The sequence below is a fragment of the Papaver somniferum genome, chromosome 1 (genome assembly GCF_003573695.1).
Source record: "Papaver somniferum cultivar HN1 chromosome 1, ASM357369v1, whole genome shotgun sequence".
NCBI classification, from domain to species: Eukaryota; Viridiplantae; Streptophyta; class Magnoliopsida; order Ranunculales; family Papaveraceae; genus Papaver; species Papaver somniferum.
The window spans coordinates 92950967-92957812 of NC_039358.1; the positions used below are offsets into that span (position 1 = coordinate 92950967).

Below are 6846 nucleotides of genomic sequence, written 5' to 3' on the forward strand. Positions count from 1 at the left end.
TAACTTTAGGACACCCCTTATAAATATAGGGAGGTTGGCCTAATAAGACCATGACCCCCAAAAAAAAACCATGGTCCCTAAAAAAATGGTTCTTGTTTAAGAATAGGGTTAGATTAATTCATAGAGTTCTGTGCAAGATTGATGTAGTCCTGGTCGTTACTTTTGTCAACCAGGAGTGGACAATTAAATAACCAATGATTGTGTAAGAATGAAAACTCAATGAATTAAAATCCTATTTTCCTTTTGGAAGATAAATTAGGCTAGAGAAGGTAGCTTGCTACCAAGTAATTCATTCATCCTTGTAATAGTATAGTACACAGATAGGGTTTTCAAAGACGCAAAACCCCATCTCTTATATTGATCAAGATCAAAATCCTGTAATAGTTTATCCTAATAATAACTAAGGGTTTATTATTACTTCTCAATCCCCAAATCAGTTTCAAAGTCAATCAAATCAAAATCAAAATCAAAATCAAATTTATCTATCAATTCAAACAATTGGTTATGATGAAAAAGTAGGGTTTTCTGATTGCTAATGATTTGATTTTGATAGCATAGAACAAATTTTTGATTTAGAGTGAAAATGGATTTTCTGTCCTCGTATCTTCCGGGGAGATTACCAAGAAAACAACGTCAATTCACTAAGAAGAGGGAATCAATTCACTGATTTAAAATACTTAAATCTATCTTACTGATTTTTGATCGAAAATTAGTTTTCCCTTCTTTCTTTTTTTCTTCTGTCAAAAAGTTTTGTTATAAAGATGATGAAGATGAAAGTTGAAACTAAAAGTCAGGGAGAGAAAACCTAGAACAGAGTCTTGTACATGTAAGCTAGCCACGTCAGGTTGGGCGCTGAGTGGGGCGCTGTTCCGGACTCGGTATAGCATTTCCGATCGGAAAACGGAAAATGCTTCCGAATTTAAAAGATTTCATTTGATTTGAGTGGATTAAATTTTGTTTTTACTGGATTTCGTACCGGTACTTCATGGTATCTGTTTTATGGCCCATGGCAAAAACTGTACAGTTTTCCTCTCTTATCCTATTTTCCGTTGTCTTCTCAAATCTCTGTGAGAATTTCCACCATTGATTCAGATCCACCTTACTGTATCTATGACAATTACTTTCAATTCATATTCACCAACTCACAAATTCAATTCAACTTAAGCTCAGAGATGATAATTACATCACCTGGATAGCATTGTCAACGCCAATCATCAGAGAGTTAATTATGCCATTTCTTGATGGTTCTCAAGAAGCACCGTCACAGATTACAACTAAATCAAATAATCACACAGAGAGTCCTCTTTTTACCGAGTGGTTAAATGAAGAACCTCACTCTTTAAAAATAGAAACATCTGAAAATCATTTCTTAGTAGTATCAACATTGTTGTACACTCTTTGGTTCACTTGACATAAGTACCAATATTCACCTGGAAACTACGCCTCTTTGCCATTCCCACATAACTGAAAAAACAACTAAAATAAGATTAAAAGGAGAAACTAAGGCAATCTTGTTTTGAAGGGACTGCACGTAGCTAACCTCCCTTGGTGAATACTGGCAAAAATCTTCTTGAGCTTGCACGATTAAATATTCGTCTTTCCATTCATCACGATAAGTTTCTGGCCGTGCTAAGTAGTTGCTCACATGTTCCTTAAGCATCTGCTTTCTCCACTCCTCCCACGGCTGACACCCACTCTCAGCAGCAAGCCAATCACTGTAGTCATACTGAGCAGAGTATCAAAGAGACTTAATTATCAGGATCAAGAATGAGATACATAGTTCTCTTCATAGAACAACTGGGACTGACATTGAGGGAATTACTGAGGAAGTTTGAGTTCATTATGTAGAGTATTTTCTTGTTCCAAACAGTTTCCCATTGAACAGATAGCTAAACAGATTTGCAGCACAAAACACCTTCGGGATAGCACAATTTACCTACTTTTCTGCTAACAGATGAGTGTAACGTTTTGGGACAGCTGCTGCTTTAAGTTCCAAATAGAAGGCCTCGACATCCTTGATCATCTGCTGTTCGGATGGGAGTGAACACCGGCCAGATAAAACACCAGCCACCCACTTGCTTTGCAATTCAAATATGGGGAAAGGTAGAGCCTGCACCATGTAAAAGAATGACTCCAGTAACAAATGCCCATATGAAATATAAATTTTGAGACTAATGGGAATTAAGATTAAGTCAGTAAGAACACACTCAAAAAGGTATCCCAATAAAAGAAAGAGTAGGAGCCAACATCGGCGGAAAAATGTGCTTGTATAGAGGCCCTACACAACTGTCATCGACGGTCACAATATTATTGATCTCTAGAAAAGGGAAATAGTACTTGTACCTGCAAAATGGTCGAGAATGAAAACCTCTGGGATGTAACATTTCATCAAACTAAATTAAAACAGCTAACAGAAATTGATTAGCACCTAAATTTTTTATTATCCATTTATCCTATATTTTGTTATAAATCACACTGTAACCATTCTTGTTTCACTTAAATATTACTGGTCAATCAGCATTCTGTCTTATGTGCGTTAGCCATTAAAGCCATTAAGTATATTTTTGCCCATGTAGAGCTAGTATGTTCGATCTCGGAAATGGTGGTTCTTCACCAACCTAAAAAAGTTAAGTTGGCAGGTTTTTATGCGTAGTAGCTTAAGACTGTAACAGAAGTGCATAGCAATAAACCGCTGTTGATGGCACATATTGACATTCTCAGTATGGACAACACCAAGGTGTACAAGTCCCTTGACGTCAACCAACTACTACTCTTACTCATTGGCCTCAAATCTTGCCATAGCACACCTCAGAACTTTGACAGATACTTACCTGGCCCAGCCAGTTCCTCGACGTATGATTGTTCCAATTTTGAACTTTGCAGGTTTCCTTGGTCAGTGTCAGGTATAGGTGGCTTTGCTCAATCATTGTGCTGGATGGCTGTAGCATCTAGGCAGTAAATGTCAGATGTCATGAACTAATAAATTCAGTATTACTTGGGTTCCCACTTGGTTGTTGGCGGTTGGCAAATTAAGATGGTATGTCCCTTCTAGTCCCCTTGCTATACAATTGACAGAAATCTACATCATTTCATCCTTTCAAAGATAAAACTGGACATCACCTCATGGATTCTCTTTTTAAAACTTCCGTAAGACATCTCAACAGAATCACGGATAAATCCTACAGAGATGACGCATTCTTTCCATCATACTTTCTTTATTTTCAGCAAACTGATTCTTTTAACAATCTAACTTGGTGTCAAAGCCTATCATTTTATGTGTCATCCTTATCATGCACATCTCTTATATCTAAGAAACACAACTTTAATTATCTTACTGCTGAACAGACCATCATATAGCATTTTCATAAAAACATAAGACATACAATGAGATTCAAGTACTGGACATAAAAACAGTGACAAAAGTAGATAGAGAAGGTCGTGTGGCCCTATGCGAAGGGGTATAACCTATAGTTGTTTCTGTAAATTTCTCAGAGGAAGATTTGCTGAAGCTTCTTCGAACAATTGCATCAAACATTTCCTCGTTACAAAGGTAACCTTTGGCTAGTGAAGATCTTTCTCTTGATCAGACTAGTGGTATTTTTTTTGAGCTTGGAATATCTCATTCATCTAAAGAATCATAGGTACTGCTTAAGATGAGCTATGGAGTAGGTAATGGTCTTAGTATCCAGAAATGCAGGGAACCACCACAGTTCTTTGCAAGAACCGTGGTTCTGCAGGAAAGAGGTCGGAAGTTTGTAAATCCAAGCTGATCAGGCTTAAAGTTGATCTACCCTATACAGGATAACATGATTAATTGGTCCAAATTTTGTAAACCAAAGCTAGTGATACGTACCCCGTACAGTGTACAATAACATCAACAGGAATCAAGCTTCCATCTGAGAAAACTATAGTTCCATCTTCATGTGCACTCTTAACCTGCATTATAGCTATACATTCAGTATGCCCAACTGACAAGATAAGGTTCAGAAGTTTTTTTCACAATTAAACTTTGCTTGAGAAGAAAAGAAATGAGAGTGTGATTAACCATTGAAAGAAGCCACATGTTGTCATAACCAAATCTTTTGGTAAGTAGCGCGTCCATGGTAGATCTTGATGCAACGTGGACTTCTTTTGCAACTGTGGAAATCTCCTTAGATATGTCCTCAGCACTAACAGAGTTTCCAATTATAAGCACAACCTGTGAACAAGAAGAGGAGGAAGAATGTTCAGTGAAAATGAAGAAAATAAGGAAAATTTGCAACAACCAATAATATTTGATAAATTTACTGGAAGAATATATCTTCCTTTCAAGGTTTCGATAATACTTAAGGTTGCCAGTGGGAGATATCATGGCTCTAAGCATTTGCTGTCTAATGCTTCATACTTGAGTCTCGCATTTTGACGCTGAATTTATCACGAGCATCTGTATTTTTTGTAGCATGTTAATAATTTGTGTGAAAGGCTATTCTGGCGTTTGGGGAAGTTCATCAGAATTCTTAAAATATAAGGGTAAATAGTAAGTTATCTAGTTTACCATTCAAATATTTATCAGAGTTCTTGTGGTTTGGTCTTTGATTATGCACTCCATTTTAAAATTGTTTTTCTTAGAGTTAGTTGATTTAAATATTTGATAGCGTTTGTGTCAATAATCACCAAAAGCACTTGCTCTTTCATCAGTTTCAGCCAGACAGTTGTTTTTAGAGGAAAAATATTTCCAGCAAGTTAGGAAAGCTCTATACTCCACTTATAGGCAATCAGATTAATTACCCAGTGGTGGATTCTTATGAAAGACTTATTTTCAGTCCAATATCATCATAAAAGAAAATTTTCAAAACTAGTACAGTCAAGGAGAAAACAGAAGAAGCAAGATTTAAGGGTAACCAGTACAGGCACATATGGCAGAATAGAAGTATGAGGAAAGAAAAGTAAGTGATTCATACTTGACCACTGAAGGGCTCAGGAACACGGTAATTGTGGCTGTGAAGTTGCTTCCCCAGCCATGCATCTATACCTAGAACGGACAAACCAGCCACAAGATACATGATAATGAAAGTAACTCCACGATTATCTACAACATGCAAGACCCAGGCAAGAACAACCTAGAAATGGATGACTTCACACCGATAGAAATAAATTGACAAAGTTATGTCAACGTATTTTGTTTGAAGTTTTGAACCATTAGAACCGAATTAACTCAGATCACAATATTGGTGCCAATGTTGGTGCAGTGTCTGCAGGATTCCATAACCATAATTTGTTAACTTTTTTTACAGAGATAATGGCCACCGTGTGTCTGCATCGGGATGGACTATTAACAAAGGGAGTTTAAATGCATTTCTGAAAGTGTTGTTCGTGCTTTAAGAGATAATAAATTTCCATGGCTGGCTCTGGCCAAATGATGTTCTCCAATCGAGTGCAAATTTAGTGTCTATGTGTGTGTTGTAAGCAAACCATGGTTTAAAATGTTACTTAGTGCAACAAAAACAAAAGGTGCAAGGCAAAAGGAGTACCTGGAATTTCTGCAATATTTGGATGTGTATAGTGCCCACTACACACAACCACAGCATCAAACACTTCATGGGCAACCGATGAATTACCAACTTCACCTTTCTTCCTTGACTTGACGACCCAACTATTCTTCAACTCCTCTTCCTCCTCCAATAATCCAGCATAAATTACCTCAGTTTCAAACCGAATCAACTCAACAAGTCCAAAATGATTTGCAAAATCTTCTAAATAACGTAAAACCTCACTGTGATGAGGAAACCTTCTTGCGTCTCTATCATCCTTGCCTTGTGCAACAAAAGGGTGATCTGTAAAACCCATGGTTTCTCTTGGGAGATTAGTCCTTAGAGAATCATAGAGACTGCTGTGGATGATGGTTCGAGAAGGGTCCAATCCTACTGGATCAGATTCGATGTTTGGATTGTATACCCATGTTCCTCCAATTCGATCACTCCGTTTCTACCTCATGACCCTCTCTGAGCAATTCTCGAGATGCAACTAAGCCAGCAGCACCTGCACCGATCACAGCTACTTTTCTTGAAATCATCCTTACATAAGAGCTGGTTTATGGGCTCCTAACGAATTGGGGAATGAGAATATGGCCACGGCGATTGGGTAATTTGACCTGTTAACAAAGAAGAGGATGCGGAGTCGTGTGGTCGTTGCTGGAAGCCTGGAATGACACACTGCTCGTCTGTTTGTGGCTTTGTGCCTAGTGATCTAGTAAATGAGCAGTACCATTTCATGCTAACTTTCACCTTACAATCCTACAGTTGGTCGCGACTTTAAAGCTCAGCACTCCTTTTCCGGACCTCCGGCCATACCAATCTATTTCTGCCAATGTAAGCCTCACAAAAGTGGAAGAAGAAAAAAACCAACTACACCTTGTTTGGTAAAATTTATGATACTTCGTCCGTTTTTAAAAAATAGGTTTGGTTTTATGAATTAGAAGTATGATTATAGATGATCATAAGTTATGAGCAATCCTTATAAAAGTCCAAAGGTTTGAGATTTCCTTTCTAGCCAGCCTAAGTTTCAGTCAACTCTGTTTGACGGACAGAGTCTAATTGGCCAACCTGGTTGGCACTGAATGGTTGGGACATTACATTGTAGTCCTGCTTAATTTAACCAAAGGTGAATCGGAATCCTTGAGTAAAGTAAATACAATCATACCCGTTTTTCTATTTTCTTCTTCGTTTTTCCTGTCATTTTTCTTCTTCTCAGCCTTTGGATTCATAACATAGCAGCTCAGAGCTTTGATCGCATATGTGGGAATTCATAGCTACAGAAACTGCAGAGCATACATACACTTGATATCATCATAATCAATCACATAATAAA

The 6846-nt window shown here is 37.6% G+C and overlaps 1 pseudogene; it reads right to left on the reverse strand.

The window, feature by feature from the left end:
- Positions 1 to 1144: 1144 nt before the first annotated feature.
- On the reverse strand, positions 1145 to 6181 carry LOC113294581 (annotated as a pseudogene).
- Positions 6182 to 6846: the final 665 nt, after the last annotated feature.